This window comes from Etheostoma cragini, chromosome 6 (assembly GCF_013103735.1).
Source record: "Etheostoma cragini isolate CJK2018 chromosome 6, CSU_Ecrag_1.0, whole genome shotgun sequence".
Lineage (NCBI taxonomy): Eukaryota > Metazoa > Chordata > Actinopteri > Perciformes > Percidae > Etheostoma > Etheostoma cragini.
In genome coordinates, this window is record NC_048412.1 from 19804028 (window position 1) to 19822110 (window position 18083).

The 18083-nt window shown below is 40.9% G+C and overlaps 1 protein-coding gene across 2 annotated transcripts in view; it reads left to right on the forward strand.

Moving 5' to 3' along the window:
- Positions 1-18083, forward strand: part of grik5 (glutamate receptor, ionotropic, kainate 5) — a 77609-nt gene that overhangs the window by 26675 nt on the left and 32851 nt on the right. The window lies entirely within an intron of this gene.

Sequence of the window (18083 nt, forward strand, 5' to 3'; positions counted from 1 at the left end):
TTTCTTTAACGGCACTATCTCTGTGCCCAAAATTGTCCAAACTAAGTTAATCAGAAAACGGTATATCACTGAAAACACCAGGGAAACCTTTAATCAGCTTTTCACCTCCACACCCGCCCTCTCTGGGCTCTCAGTCACTGAGCTTGTAGATAATTTCAACTTTAAAATTACTAATGTTATTGATGCCATTGCTCCCAGTAAGGTCAAAGTTGTCTCTGGTACTGATTTCAAAGTACTTTTGCCAGTTTATAAATCACTAAACAAGTTTTGGGCCAACACATTTCTGATCTGCTACTTCACTATGACCCACCCAGACCTCTCAGGTTGTCTGGCACAGGTCTGCTTTCTGTCCCCAGAGTCCGAACTAAACAGGGGGAAGCAGCGTTCAGTTTCTATGCTCTTCATATCTGGAAAAAACTCCCCAAAAAAACGCTGCTACTCTGTTCTTTTAAATCAAGGCTGAAGACTTTTCTTTTCAATGTTGCCTTTCTTTAAATGGTTGTTTATTTCTTAAATGTTTAATTTTTTTTTTTTACTCTTTTTTTAACTCTTTTTGCGTAAAGCACTTTGAATTGCCCCGTTGCTCAATAAAGCTGCCTTGCCTTGCCTTGCCTTGCTTAAACCATGTCTGCTCCACAAAGCCTCTGGGGCATTGCCAAAATTAGGAATTTCTGGCTTTGGAATCTGATGGGAATTAATCCAACTTCAGGGTTTAAAACCTCCCATCAGACACCATAAAGGGATGTCAAAGATGCTAATCCCCTGTTTTCCTACAGTCAATGAGTCCAGCCAATCACTATCTTCTCTCTCTCTCTCTCTCTACCTCTACCCCTGACTCCAGCAGTAGCTGCTTGGCATGCTGTGGATTTGTCCTCATTTGCAGACATGACTAATGTATAGAAAACACAATATACCTGCCTGTCAAAGCAAGCTAGACTTGTGTGGGCGAGAGCGTTGTCACATTTACTTTTGGTATATGCTTAATAAAATAATATAATCTGCTAATATATATACATAAGCCTGGATTATGACACACACACACACACACACACACACACACACACACACACACACACACACACACACACACACACACACACACACACACACACACAGAGAGACACATACACACACACATTTTTTCATCTCTATGTTGATTGTCCTTCACCTGATGAGTGTGTTTACGTAGCGGTGCTGAGATTCCTGTGGTTTGCTGATGTTCCATCATAGCGTTCCCGCTCAGTGAGCCGACACTTCGCCACAGGGCCGGTCACGCTAATAAAGACCCTTTGAACTGAACCGAATTGACTTGAGACAAACGGGGGAGGGTAAGAAAAAAATAGAAAGAGAAATGGAATTAGGACCACTGACCAAAAGAAAGAAAGAGATGATGAAAGGTTTTATCATCTAGGTAAAAACCTGCCATTTTTTTCTGTCGGCCATGCTAACATTAATAATTAAAGGCAGGCTGGATGGGGTCCCTATAAGGGCAGATGAAGTCCTTAGATAATTGCTTGTTTCAACCTTTATTTTTATTTTTAAGGTCGTACTCGAGGGGCATTTGACATTTTGACATCTGACATTTGAAAGAGTAGGCAGTGGACTTCACTTTGGCATTTTATTTGTATTTTTTGGGGGGAAGCTAAAATGTGAAGAGAGAGAGTAATTTGACATAGGTCTGATCTGAACCCATTTCTGGCTCTCATGTCAGTACTAGAGCATTGCCAGATCTCATGTTGTACCCTCCTCTCCAGTCATTCTGCACCTCTAACTGTTCCTACAATGACAACAGGAGTCTTCAAATTCCAGTGCCCTGATGTTGTATTATACTTACTATTTTGTCTGTTGCAAGTCACATTCTGACAAAATGCTGTTGAAATTGATTCAGAGAGATCCGTGTTGAGTTTATTTTAAACCTGGTTTCAGTTTAGCAAAAAGGTTATCATAAGAACGAGACAGTATGTCAATCAAACAGTCAATTAGGGCAAAGCAAGACATCCCCTAGGGAAATAAAACCTACAGGCTGTGCCATGCATTGGTTACTGTACCACCTATGAAGCAATGTAACATCTTGTGTGTGGGCCTGCAGAGGCTGTCTAGTCCAACTAATGAGGATGGAGAGAGAGGTCAGAGATGATAGCCAATCTAAATAAGGACCTTGATATGACTTTAACACTGTGTCGTAATGTGTCACTCTGTATGTGTGTGTGTATGCTTGGAGGTGATGTCCTCCCACCTTCCTGCTGTTATGTTATGACTAGCGTCCTCGCTCCGAGCCCACTGTCAACGGGAGGTGTCATCCACGTGGCGCAGCCATCAGGGCAGTGCTGGTTGCTTTCTGAACACTGATGGAGATGGAAACACCATCAAGTATTTAAATGTGCACCAATACACACATAGCTGTGTGTCTCATGTACCCCTTACTAGGCATTCTGCGAGCATAGACAAATACAGGACTCACATACTCCCATGTGCACACACATGCTTCCTGCTCTGTCAGTTTTCCCACTGACCGTTGGTGAGTGTCCATGTTATGCAAACTCATAACAAAACACTGTCAGAAACTGTGTGTGTCCGCTCACCTGACAGGAACAGAGGGCTGTCTTCCTCCCTCACTATCCCATTTTCCTTCAGTCCAACCTCATTCATCCTGAGGCAGACTCTTTACTACGACACTTAAAGGCAACTGAAGTTGACATACTCACTTAACACTGACACATTTCTTGTTTCTGTCTCTTTTACTTATGTACTTCCTCTGTTACATCCGACCACTGATGTATTTGTAACATATGTATATAACATAATTATAAACTAGTTACCAGGGTACACTGGACATGTACTTGCTTACCTGAAATTGGTACTTTTTATTTTCAAGAAATTTGTAATTTTCCCGGCTCAGCGGGACTCTGAGTGGAAACATGCCTGTCTGTTTAACATGGCATGCAGAGAACTATTTTGGCACGCTATCTATGCTTTAATACAGGGCTCAGCAACCACAGCGGAGTTGTTAAGAAGCATTGTAGCAGAATGTTAACCATTACTGTGATGCCAACAGGCCTCATTGCAAGTGTAGCTGTCAGAAAGAACAGGAACTAAGCCCCACACTGGGGCCTGTTTCAGGCACACACCAGATGAGCGGCTGTTGAAGAACAAGGTGCCTTGCAAAAGAACGCAAGTGACATTTGAACAATTGAAAAATTCCCAGTTGTTGTTGAAAACATTTCCTGGGCGGAGGTAAGGGATTTGAAAATCTGCTGTTATTAGGCATATTTTTTGATGATAATGGGTACATTTGTGTGTAGGCTGTCACAAAACACACTGAACACAACATCTCTTTGGTGGGCCAGTGTTTACAATATGCTGGCAGATACGTCATGGTTAGTGTGTGTTTTAGTTTCCCCATAAAAATGTATGTTCGCTACTCTGAATCTTAATAATGAAGTCACGATTGTTTAAAGCCATATGCTGCTTTTCTTACTGCCCCAACAGCTTGTATATAGTTTTTCAGTTGTTGTTTTAGCCTGCAGGCCCTTGTGATGGGATCATTTAAGACTTATTCGCTTCAATGACAGCGAGAGTGACACTTCCCTTAATGTGTCCACATATAGAGCAGTGTAAGAGGAATTCACTTTGTCACATTTAGAGCCACTCTCATCTAGCAACCCTATTATTTGAATGCATTTTTTGCAGTCTGACAGGCTTTACTGTACAGTGTACAAGTTGTTTAAGTTGTTTCCACTGCTGCAGCTTTGTAAGTGTTTCTGCACCTCCTGACGCAGAAGCTATAATGAAAGAGACCCCTTTTTTTCAAGCACTGCTTCTCATATAATGGCTTAATTTAGACAGGAATAGAATTTGCTGCGCATACGGACATGAGACCCGCTGGTCAATCATAGCAACTCACATAGCAACAAGACCTGCGTAAGAAAACTGAAATAGATGAGATGAATCAGTAGCAGTGCTTTACTGTTGACATGCTTTATCTCCTTGCCATGGCTATGCCTTTGTAATCACTGTTTGTTGGTTTGTCCCCACATCCTGGGATGGACAACAATGTCAAGAAAAACACTGTGGACAAAATTAGCTAATTAGTAGTGGGAATAATACAGAAGAAAAATAATGTTTACAACATGCACTGTTGCTTTTATCTGAGAGCACTGCCTTCAATTTTTTGGCTAGAGAGGACACAAACACAAACTACAGGAGTGAAGCCACTTGCAGCGATGCCCTCGGTTAATCCGTATTTTTGCATCCCTGATTGCCCATCATGCGTACAGATGTTACAGCTGAAGGTTGTTGACCTGACCACATGGTGTGTGTGTATGGTACCTGTCTCCAGTCTATTACACTGTATCCCAAAGTGAAACCTGACGGTAGCGTCCATAGATTGATGAGTGTTCATTCAGCTTGGTGGAGCCCCAGGTGGTGTGAGATAGATGCACAAAAGCAGGTGGGGACTAGAGTCTGACCAATAAAGGATTTTTAAGGCCGATACCGATACGAATATTTGGGTATTTAAAAATCCGATATGCCGATATATTGCCATGCTTCCTGTTTTTTGTTTTTTTCCAGGAAACTCGTTACAAAAATTAACAGATTTACCTAACATTAGTTATTTGTAGTTGTTTATGTGTTCTCCCTAAAATAATATGATAATAAATTGTTTCATTGTCACAAAAGAACGGAGTAACATCAACATATATTAAAGTTCTGATAAATAAAATGTATAAAAACACAAACTTAAGATATACAACTTTAAGTCCTATGAACAAAAACACATTACAATTAAAAAATAATCAGTGTTGCCAACAGGTACGTTGTAGAGAGCCCACTGGTGGACAAACTATGCAACAGCAACACTTCTAACATGGTTGACTGTATTTTTTAAATTTAGTTTTAAATATTTCTTAGAATCATTTATCTGTCGTTATAAATGATTCTAATGAATACATTTTTAATATATATATATATATATATATATATATATATATATATATATATATATATATATATATATATATATATATATATTTTTTTTTTCAATGGGCCATTATAAATGCTGATACCGATAGATGGGAAATGCCTAATGTTGGCCAGCCAGCTGATATATCGGTCGGGCTCTAGCAGGGACACACATTCACACACAAACACAAATGTATACACATGTACAATGTATTCACCACCTGTTCAGTCACCCTCACCCACTCTTATCCCAATTTTTCTAGATGGGGTCAGCACTTGCTCACCAAAGAAAGGGAACTAGAGCCGTTAGTGTTTGTGTATGCACGCATGTGTGTGTAAGCATGCTGTAGGGCTTTGTTTGTATATTCGGCCCAAGTCCTGCATCACTCATTCTAGCACGACACATCACAGAGACAGGAGCCAATGCTGCTGCCCACTGACCATACATGGTTCTTCCTGCATTTTCTAGGCTTTGGTTTAGCCCATTAGAGAAAGTAGGACAGAGATGGGTCCTGAAGACCATATTTGGCCGGGTGCTCTGTCCCCTGCAGCCATCTTGCCCGGCTCCACTGCATGCTGCCAGGGCACTGCTGCTTAGCTCCTTTCCTCTCGTTGTCTATCCCCATTTCTTCTGTTTTCTCCCCCTTCTTCTCCTCCTCCTCCTCCTCCTCCACCACCAGAACAGAACACTTTTCATCCCCCTCTTGGTTTCTTTTTGTTGCTCCCTCTGCCCCTTATCAGTCGCTTCCCCTCCTCTCCTCTCCACCTTATCCTGTTACTGCGCTGTTTTGTCTTTTCTCCCCAAACCCACTTCTTCCGCTCATCCACCTTCTCCCTGCTTCACCCCTCTTTTCTGCTTCCTTTGTTCTTTCCCTTCTCATTACTTCCTGTGTTCCCCCTTTCTGCCTTATCCTTTCCCAGCAGGAAGCTGTGCACATCCAGGTTTACTCCACTGGCTGTGTACAGAGAGCCAGGGTCTGCTGGCCCCTGGCCTATTCGGGCTCCATCCCTGTGTTCCTAATCAGCCCTGCTTCACGATGCACACATGTTTGCAAATTCATTAGCTTTCGCACATCCTCACACATGGGCACCAACTCTTATGTTACAAATGAGGCTGGGAGGGTGTTAAGCCTACATCTGCACAACAGGTGCACTATCACACTCACTCAATTTTTGTCAGCGCGTTAATACGCCAAACTCTATCCCCCTCCTGGCAGCAGGTTTGATCGCCTGGAAAATGAATACTAAATGCAGGGTAAAATGGCTGGCAGGGATCACCTCGGCCGCATGCACCTCACCGCGTGCTCTATACAGGCATGAAACTGGAGCACCTCCATATCTGTCTCCCCACTCAGATATTCTTGGACTCCACAGCTTGGTTAGGAGACACACAATGATAGTTGGCTAATAATTTGGTCTCTAAGTAGAGAGGAAGAGGGCTCCTGTGCCCTGGCTTTAGCATTCTCTCTGAGCCCTCAGCCTTACCCTCTTACCACCTCAGACTGGAAGGACACAAACGCACACACTGTTCACACTCACACACTAAAACAGAGGCATACCTTAAAAGCTTGTATACGCACAAGCTAGCACACACACATGCAGAAACTATTTAATTTGCACGTACACACGCCCGCGCACACACATCCTTGGGTACTAGGGTTGAATGTTTTCCCTTGATTTTAAAATTGTTGCTTTCCGGGTGTCTATTTATGCTAATTTTTGATTTTAGACAAAAAACTATTAACTAAGTAATATTGGTACACAATTCCTCTTTAACTTACACTATCTTTGAGTGGACCATCCTTACAGATTCATTACATTCATGGTGTTTCAATACAGCCTCGTACCAGTTTTAGTACATTTGAGTGTGGGATTATGGGAGAGTCTGTGTTCAACCCTCCTTGGTATCCCTCCTTTCAAGCCACAGTAGCAAAAGGTTAGAGTTCTTGCGGGGCTGAAAATGAACAATAATGGCCCTTGCCATGGCTCAATGTGTGTTTCATGTCTGCATGTGTGGGGCAGGAGAGTGGCATGGCTGCTTGGATGGAGTGTTTATAATACAGCATGTCTGTGTGTTTTTATGTGATGATAGCTCAGCAAAAGTGTGTCTGTGGCAGAGTGTTTGTGTTTATTTTCTTCTGTTATCAATCCAGGCCAGACGACAGAAGCGCTTTAGTGGAAAGTTCGTTCAGTTTAGCATGAAGATGAGGTTTGCTGGTCCGTGTTCCAAGCGTTACTTTGCCAAGTGTATTCCTGCGTGTACTGTTTGTGTGTCAGTGAGTGTGCGTGTATGTAGAATAATTGTGTGTGTGTGTGGTCTTTGATGTCAGCTGGTGGCTACTACTGTTTGTAGAAGTGAGCGTTAGGTAATCACAAAACACAATCACCCTGATCTATTCCTGAACCTCTGCCATTATATATAGAATTCTCTTAATTCACCCACAACCTCTCTCCGTTTTTCCCTTTATTTTACACATACAAACACACACGTTTATTTTTCCCCCCTCTATTTTCAATCTCTCCTCTGACTCTGCCACTCCTCATCTCTGTCCTCCATCTCCTACTCCCACACTCACTCTATCTCTCTGTTTTGTTATATATCTGCTCTCTGTTGTTTGGTCTCCAGTCTCTGGACATTTTTCTTGTCATCTCTCCTTTTTCCCCTGTTTCTTCACCCGCGGCCCCAAAGCCCTACGCTCCCCATCACTAACACTTCCATTCTCTCCAGCCTTTCTGCCCCTCTCCTCCTTTCCGCTCTCCAACATCTCTTCTTTACCCTTGCTGTCTTCCTCCTCTGATCACTTTTTCAATCACATGTGTGCACGCCATCTGAGAGGGAGTATTGATTGCACGCTTGCCTGACAGGCACAGTAATGGACAATTTGAAGCGTGTGTGTGTGTATGTGTGTGTGCGTTTGGGGGGTTGTTTAAGGAACAGTCCTGGCAATAACTCACCTGACCAAGCGGATGGTCGGCAGGTAGAAGGAGAGGTGCTGCAGCGCGCGGGGCAACTTGACAGGCTGCATTTGAAAACAACTGAGCCAAATATAGGGCAACTTACAAATCATACACCCTTTTTTCCTTGGGGAATGCATTTTTGACCATGTAAACATTAGCAATAAAACGGACGAGTACATTCAGGAACTGCAGTGACTAGTCTCCCTTTCCGTCATATTATATTGTTTTGCATTTATCTCAGACATGCAGGATATCAAAAGTGTTGTTTTTAAAAACACAGTGTGCTTTGTTGTTGCCAAATCCTGAGCCATGCTCCTCAATAATCACCACTGCAGCATGGACAGCAATACACTGTAAGACATACACTGCAGTTAAAATGCTAATATGGGCGATTCAATTAAAACAATCTCTTTTCCATTGCCCATAACACCATTTTGTGGTGTTTTGTGTCCACTCTTTTATGGATTATTATGAAAACAGAGAGTTTGGCTTCTCTTCTCTCAGGCAGTTTCTGGACATTGTCATAATGATTGCAGAGCTTTTTGCAGCAGCTCCTTTGACAGAGGAATAGCTTTTGTTTCATGGTGCTGATCTAATAGAGAGAGCTTGTGACATCTGGGTTCAGGCCGGAGGCTATTATAAATACTGTACATATACAAACCTAATTCTGGTACATGTGCTGCATGCTAACAGCTAATTATGGATTTACTGTACACACCAGTACAATTTAGTGTGTATCATTACTAACATAGCACACATAAGTGTTATCATCTTTACTGCTGGAATAATGTTCAGCACATATTGTACACAAATGCATGTTAATACACATGAAATCACATCAGACATTATAGCCTGTATCATATTACTTTCATCCTCAAACCACATCATTTTAATTCATTTAGTTCAATTAATTAATTTAATTCATTCATTTTATAACATTCAATTCAATCTGCATCCAAAAGTGAAAAGATAAAGCTATTTGGCATGAAAGAGGTGCTACTACACGACAGATAGTAATTCAAATAAATAAGCAATTGAATAAACACACATCTTTCATACATAATTAAGTTAAACCTGACCTAGATCAAGTTACATGAATGAGTGATTCTAATTTGAGATGCCAGTTGTACAGCGGATAAAAAATGAATGTGGATATTCATAATTCTGTAGTAAGTTGTGGAACTTCTTAGGCTAATGTACCATAGGCTAACTTAATATAGTATGCATTTATTCACCAGCGTTTGGTTCTGATTTACTGAACAATGGAACAAACAAATGCTAATCCTGCATTAAGTACGGTGCCGTGGCATAAATATTCGTAACAGACATTGCTTTTAGCATATACTACCATCTATTAGCATAGAGCCGGCGGAGAGATAACCAGCAATTTAGCATGAGAAAACTGAACTGAATGCAGTGCAGCAGTGTTTAACCACTGAATGGCAAACTGAATCACTCAATTGACCTTGTGAAGGTCACATTCCGGTCATGGTGACACACACACACACACACACGCACACACGCACACACGCACACACACACACACACACACACACACACACACAGCCGGAAAGTGACCTGAATCTTTGCTGAAAAATAAGCAGTACAGCATTGTGTTTTCATTTTATATATATTTACATTTATATATATCTGGATGGCTCTTCTGCAGCGAGCCAGCTCTCCCACTCAGCTGAAATACGGTTTGTGGAGATGTTTGAAGAGCCAATCTGTCCAGCTGGTGAGGGACATTAAATATTGACTTACAGATAGAATCAAGGCCCACACGGCAATAAATTATTCAACATACTTGATGTCTGATACGATGTTTTTGATCATCTTAGCCATTGTTATGTTTTAGACCTCTGGCCTTAAACCAATGTTTGTACAGGTGGTAGCAAAGGAAAGTCTTTATTGAAACATAATCAGTTTGCAAATTTTAATTGCTTCCTTGAATATTTGTTTAAACATTGTAAGTAATATACAGCAACATATAGCAATGTGTGGCATGTTGTAAATTTGATGCTTACTTATAACGATAGTAAAAAGCATTAATCTTCCCACAAACATGGAAACAAATTTTGTGTTTATTAATCTCACTAAGTGGTTGAATCTTCAAAATGTCCTCACTTCATGCATGATGCCCTTTTTATTTCTTAACTGGGCTAGAGAGGTATAGAAAAAGAGAAAAGGCCTTTTGCCCAGGGCATCTGAAAACAATTTGAGAATGCTGCTGTTAATGCATTTAGCACAGATGGATACACAAATAGAAAGCGTTTTACTTATTTTGTATGCAAAACTGACGCACAGCATTTTTGAAAGTGCCCAGTCACTCCATATTTCTGTATTTTGCTGAATCTAGCTGCCCCTCCCTGTCCCCTCTTCAGTCAGTCCCTATCAGGCCTAATAGTGTGATGTCTTGTGTTGAGCAAAGATGACCAATTTTAGACTCAGTCATGGATGAGAGAATTATACAACATCCTGAGGAGACATGCAACATATTCAGGCAAACTGTGAAATATTGTTAAGGTAATAAAATTCAGATATATATTGACCATTAGCCTGTAGTTCAAAATTTAAAAAAATAATAATTATATGACTAATTTGATCTCATTATTATGCAGTTGAATAGCTCAGCCAGGCTTACATAATGTAAAGTTGGACAAACTATCTCTAGGCAATTTACATAAACATAATTAGGGCCTACCAATAAATTAAACTTTTATTACATAATGTACAATTGTATTCTGAAACAAGCAGCCAGCTTTAGGATTATTATGATAAAATATTAGGAGTGGGAATCACCAGACACCTCCTGATACGGTGTCATCACGATACTTATGCCAGCATAAGATATCATTGCGATTTTAAACATATTGTGATACACTGGAATTTATAATTTTGTTTCCTTCAATTTTTTCCCATTTCAAGTTATGTCCCCAAAAGGAAGCAGTTTTTTTATTGTTTTTAGTTACAATTCATATATTAATGTATTTATGGTCTGTAGGATTATACAGTAAAATTGGATAAGGAGTAAAACTAAAACAATTATTTGATTAAAAGGATAATGTATGTCTTTAACTTAAATAGAATATTGAAGATATTTTTTTGTTACTTCCTCCAGCAATACGTTTTGTAAAGCTTTTTCACAATCTGGCAAAGGACGTTATTAAAAATGATTCTCCTGGCATTTTCAGTGTGCTGGATATTGTAGAATGCAGAATAAAAGACCCCATGGAAGAGAGGGAAGGACATCGACCAAGGTCATGAGCTACATTCATACCCATGTTGTTTTCAACATGAGACACAGTGAAAATAAATCCCTCAGGGCTTCAGTGTGTTATCCTATCACTTTTGTGACCTTTTTAAAATTGATGGGTCTGTTTTTCTGTGGCAATGAAATTACTCATGAATAATTTGATCAATAATCTAATCTAACACAGCCAACAGGAGTGCTAACTGTTGTTGTTCTTTTCTCTATGCACATGCACATTTAGTGATAATAAATAGGGCTATTTCTTTCTTTAATTGTAGATACAATTTAAAATTACCATAGTTTTCAGTGACAGACAGATTATTCCGCTGCAGTGACTTAAAGGCCAACGTCAGTAGGATTTATTTAGACGCAGACTTCAGATTTCCGCTGAGTCAATACAGATTAGCACTCGAGTTGTGCGGCATTATTCTATTTTCCCCATCTGGCACCAATGCAAAGTTCTCAGCTATTTTAGCAGCAGCAGCATCAAAAGTAAAAATTTATTTTTCATGCATTTATCCCAAGGCACAATCCAAAACACAACCAGAAAACAATGTCAGACAAATAAACATGGAGTAAACAAGATAAGTACTACATTCTTTTCTCATTAACTTAAATTATTTTTCCATTCACTGCCTGACACCTACTTAACCTAAACATGTATTACAGTAACAGATTACAGTAAGAAGTGAATATGTAACAAAGGCTTTGATGCAGACAGGAAGTTGAACTGGCCGGGACGTACATACAAATGGTAATTACTAATAACACTGTTCTCATGCTGAAGTTAATTTAAAATAATTTCCTTGTCTGATCATTTTAATGATCAAGTTTAAAGTCTGTTCACAGAAAGACATTTACTGGACACTCAAAATGATGTTTTCATTTTGTTATTGATTTCCTGAAAGTCTTTTTTACACCTGCAGTGATCTTAAAGTGCCCATATTATGAAAAAAACAACAACACTTTTTGTTCTTTTTGTGTCTGTGGTGCTTCCACACGCAGACAAACTTGAAAAAAAACTATCCATGCTGTTTTGAGTGAGATACAGGTTTCTGAATGTCCTCTCCCTTCAGTCTATGGGCGCTTTAAAAATATTCTTGAACTATGTCAGAGATGATCTTTTATATTCATTACACATACATGCAAATAGATTTCTTTTTAAAATGTCTTAAATGTAAGATCTGATATAAACCCACCGAAAACATGTTGTAAAAAAAATATGGCATTCTTCATGAATCCTCGACAATTTAGCTCTATAAGAATGCCTGATCATCCATCTCCTGAATGAGAAACCGTGGCTTGACCTATATATTTTGGTCTTTGCATAGTTACTTTGCATATTTGCAAGTGAATCCTTTTCAGATGTTGAGTCTGAGAAGTGCAGTCAGAGAGAATTTGTCTCTTGCCCGGGGGAGTTGAAAACAAACCAGATTTGAGCATGCTGCTTTCTGCAGAGCAAATTAGTATAGACGAAAACACAAACCAGAAGCCCCATATGGAAACTTGATCACAAGAACACTTTTACAGCACTTAGTTGCCCCTTTCAAGTTTTTTTCCTGCTTTTTGTTTCTCTTTCCAGTCGCTCTCTATCAGCACTGAGGGTGTGATGACTCGATCTCAGATGACCGATTTTAGACGTAGTTGTGGGTGCCAGAATAATACAACAATCTGAGTGGACACGCAACATGTCCTAGTCATGCAGTACACATCAGAGTAATGCGCAGCATTCACACTTCTGTCCAGTCACGTAGAACACATTCAATGTGTTTCTGCCTCTCACTACTAGAGCACAGTCAATCTCACACACAGAAAAACACACACTGCAGCAACGATGAAGCCCCGCCTCACATGAACAGTGAGCTTTGACTCCCCGATCTCTCATTTACCTGTTCCATCAACGATTCCTCTCCTCTCTCTCCTTCTCCCTCACACTCCTCCCCACTCCCACTCACTCCCTCCTCCTCTCATCCTCAACTCTGTTTCCACGGCAGCAAAACCTGACAATGAGTGAGAGACAGCGAGAGAGAGAGAGACAGAGAGAGCAAATACCAACTGAGTCATTTAATCCACAACCTGTGTATGTGTGTAGTTGTGTGTGCATGAAGGTGAATATGTTGGATGTGTTTGTGTACATCTCTATGTATTTGTTGTGTGTGTGTGTGTGTGTGTGTGTGTGTGTGTGTGTATGGCGTGTGGGTGTCTAAGTGGGAGAGCTGTGTGGAATGGGTTTATCGGTTCATCACAGAGCTATTGCAGTACGAAGGCAAACACTCTACCTTTGTCAGTCTTCCCGCATTTAGCTGTGCTATTTCCGTTTTCTATTACATGTTCACTGTAAACGTGGTTCTATTACAGCAATATGCCCTCTGAGGGGCTTGTGTAAAGCCATTGTGCTCTGACTGATTGAACAATATCAACTTCTGACTCTAAAGTGCTTTCATGCTTCTCTTAGCATACAGTAACAGACATTATTTAAATATTCTGTGTAAGTAGTCTGAAACTTTGCAGACGGTATCTGTGTTGATATGAGGTCAGGATGCCACTGCACCAAATCAACTCAAGTCAAGTCAGATTTATTTGTATTGCCAAGTATACCCGGATGTCTTTACAGGCTCACACCATTGGTGCTAAGCTCAAAGACATGGAAACTACAATTAAAACACAGACACACATACAAATTTAAAAAAAACATCCTTCCTCATTGGATGGCCGCCTGTAGGAGCAATAGGAAAAAAATGTTGGAAAAGATAAGTAGACCACAGAAAAAGAGCAATTGTAAGTTACTGTAGTACAACTTTGAATCACATGGGGTTTATAGTCCAACAATAGGATTACAATAAATCAAATACCAATACTGTTAGAAAATAAATAAAATCCTACAACTAAACCCATAACCATGATGAAAGTGAAAAGGTTCCCTGTGACATCCTCCTGATAGCTTAGACAGATTTAAATTGACAGCGCTCTATTCTCACTCAGACATTGTTCTCTTTGCAGTGCTGTGTGTAATATCACTCTTATATTTCCAAGGCTTTATTCTGAATGCAAATTTTAACTCTGCAAACAAGCCAGGGGGCGAGTGAGTTCAAGGAGAGCTTCCTAATTGTGATTAAACTGCTGTGCTTACATAAGCTACCGCTGCAACAAGTGGGACCTGTGTAGACAGCTAGTGACACTGAACAGTACATCTTTTTTAAACAGCTCCTGGGGAAAGCATTGCACTGAGCTTCAACCCCCCCAACCAACCCCCATCTGCACTGATGTGAACAGCGGGTGGTAAATATGCATGCAGGAAGGAAAAAATGAAAACTCACTGCTGGCACGTACAAACAGATAACACGCAGACATGCATCAGGACGCAGATGTGGAGAAAACCAAAAGAAACATGCTTACGCATAAGCAAGCACACACACACAATCTTCTTTGAACCTTCCTCAAGAGTTAGTGTATGTGTGTGCAGCAGCAGCTAGTAGGTGTGTGTGTGTGTGTGTGTGTGTGTGTGTGTGTGTGTTTGTGCGTGACATACTCGAATGTGACAGTATCACAGGAGCACGGTGGTTCCCCAAGCGGGCGGTGTCACTGACTGAGGGCCTCTTTGTCAAGGAGAACACTGGGAAGAATTTATCCATGTCCAATGAACAGAGATGGGGGGGGGGGAAGAAAGTGCACTGTAGAGATTGAAGAGACCAGTGAGAGCTAAGATAGGAAAAGAGAAGAGAGAGAGGTCAGTAAAGAGACAGGGGTATAGAGTGTGTACTGAGACAAAATAGATAGAGGCTGTGTGAGAAGAGATACAGAGGATGGAGAGTGAGAGAGAGAGAGAGAGAGAGAAAGAGAGGCTGAAAATGAGAGATCAAAGTGTCTGCAGCTCTGCTGAGGGAGGACAAGGTGAAAACATATAGGAAGTGGGTGGGAGTAACAGCGAGACAGAAAGCCAGAGACTGGAGTTACTTAGGTTGGACACAATAACACGAACACCTGAGGAAAACCACAATTTGATTGTCATGAAATAAATGTTGTGGAGATTATAGGTAGGGTTGCAACTAATGGTTATTCTACAAATGAATAGGCGCGTGTGTGCATATCACATTTGGTTGCAAGTCTACCGGAAACTAGCATTGACGAAAAGTTATTTGTCTGAGTGAACAACATTTCGTTCCCATTTGGATCTGCGTTTGACTTTTTTTGTTCTTGACCTGTAGAAGATTCGACTGGGATTGAAACATTGTTTCCTTAAATAGATTTGTGGTTTCGAGTCAATGTGAATGTATCACTCTTTTCATAATTATTCTACAAATTTACTTAAAGGAGAATTCCAGTCGATTCCCACATGTAGCTCTGTTGTTTGTAAGTTTGGAGTGCTGTCAGTAGAGAGAAAAAAAAAACTGTCTGTGCTGCCTACACCGTGTTATCCTCCTGCTAGAGTTAGTATGAAGGTAAAAATGGTGCAAAATGTGAGAGCGCGTGGATGCGATGTGAGCACTTGTGGAATATGAATAGAGAGCTTGTAGGAAAAAATCTGTACTCATATATTTTTTTTCACTTCAGTCACTTTTTGTAGTACAACCTCAACTCAGTGATTACAACTTCTCAAATCTGTCACTGCAATGTGCTCTCTCGCATCACACAGCGGCAAGTCTGCACCAACGACTTTTGCAACACTTCTTGCAATACATTTGGTGCAAAACTAATTTGTACCTGTGGACTTGGTCTGTGGAGCTCTGAGCCAACAGGACGGGGGGGGGGGGGGGGGGGGGGGGGGGGGGGGGGGGGGGGGGGGGGGGGGGGAAGCGAGGTTTCAATCGCCAGATTAGGGTGAACATCGCTTGAGTGGTAGTTGTACTGGAAAAGTGACTGAAGTGAAAAAAAAAACAAGAGTACAGATTTTTTTCGACAAGCTCTCAAATCATATTCTACAAGTGCTCACATCACTCTAGTGCTCACATCTACCCACACCATATTTACCTTCATAAGTTAGCACCCAACAGGCTTAAACAGGGCAAGTTTTAAATGTGTTTTTAGCTTCTAAACATGTTCAACATGTCATTAGAAGGGCCTACCGATGTGAAGTGATTCCTTCCGATTGAACACAATGAATCTGACTGGTAGATGAAGAAGTTGTAATAAAACCGGCTCTGTTTATTCTTCAGAAAGAAACATTCAACAATCTAATGTTCACAAGGTTATGCTTTTTGCACTACTTGGATTGAATTGCATTATTTACTGCATTATAGCTGTTCATGTTATTGTTTTTTTTAGCTAGTTTTGGGCCGAGCTCATAAAATAACTTTTACCCAACATTCTGCCATATTGAAAACATTTTCAATGTCTCGATTAAGATATACGTACCAGCTTCCTGGTAGGCAACATCATGAATAAATTATCTACGTGCTGAAATGTTTAACCTCACCTTAAAGGCATGCCTCAAATCCAAAAGGAAGGCTAAAAGAAGGAAAGGTGAGGTTAAAAAACAAAGAAGTAAAAATACTGAAACAAAAGGGATAAGAGGAATAGGGAGACAGTGGAATATAGAGGTGCACAAAGGTAAGATAGAAGCAAAAGTCAGAGATGGTGAGATTAGAGAGGTACATGTTAGAGAAAAGGAGAGAGAGAAAACATGGGTGCAAAGTGAAAATGCTTAATGAGTCGAGACGACCAAGAACATGTGGTGCTTCTTTGATATTATATGCAGGAACAAATGACTAAACTCTTAAGGTGAACGAAGGGCCCTTGGTATTACCCCCCCCCCCCCACCCCACACACACACACACACACACACACACACACACAAACACACACACACACACACCAAACAGACCTCCCCAGCTTTTCCATATTGTCTGGGGGGTAAACAAATGCTCTGAAATGGCCTGACCATGCTGATTCAGGGACAGAAGCCCAGCTGTCTGCAGCAGGCGCTTTCTCGCCAACAGTGACTTTTAATTGTGAGAAGAATGAGCAAAATAACACGTCTGTTCTATAGTGGCCGGCGGTACAGTCGTCTTATACCCACAGCCAAAGAAGCCGTTGCACATTCAAATTCAATTATGGAAATGATTTATCCTTCCATTATGATAACTGTCAGATTTTCATGTGTCATACAATGAGACAGAAAGGGAAAACAAATGATTTGCTAGCCCCCCCACCGACACCCTTCTCCTTTCGTTCTCCTCGCCCCCTCCCCCTCAAGCTGCTTTTCTCCATCTGAGTTCTTTTTTGTCTTTCTCTGCATCCCGCTCTTTTTCCACTCCTCCCTTGCTATCGCTCATGCGGCTTCCTCTGTCTTAGTCTTAGTTCATCCCCTCCTCATCTGCCTGGGGGGGTGAGGCAATATAGTTTTACCTTGTTTTATTTTTTTTCAGCCGCCCCCTCCACACTCTCTCTCTCTCTCTCTTTCTTTCTTTCTTTGCTTACCCTCCCTCTCCTGCAGCACACTCCAACCTTCTCCCTCAGGATAATTAGGCTCTCCGATTTTACGGTTTTCTCTTTCATAATATGCATTGCAGACACTATAGGCAAGCCGCCCAGTCACACACACACAAACACACACAAGTGTGTCTCACTATCTTTGTGGGGACCAGTAATTGACATAATGAATTCCCTAGCCCCTTACCCTAACCTTAACCATCAAACCTAAATGCCTAACCTTATCCCTTACCCTCACCCTAACCATAACTTAATTCTAACCCTGATCCTAAAACCAAGTCTTATTCCTCAAACAGCCCTTTAAAGTTGTGGGGACCAGCATTTTGTCCCCACAAAGCTGTCAGGACCCCATAAGTATACTGTATTTCCGGTTTTTGGTCCCCACAAATGTAGTTAAACTTAATACACACAAACACACACAAACACACACACAGTTTACTTATGCCTTCATACACACACAAAGATGAATGCATGCACCATA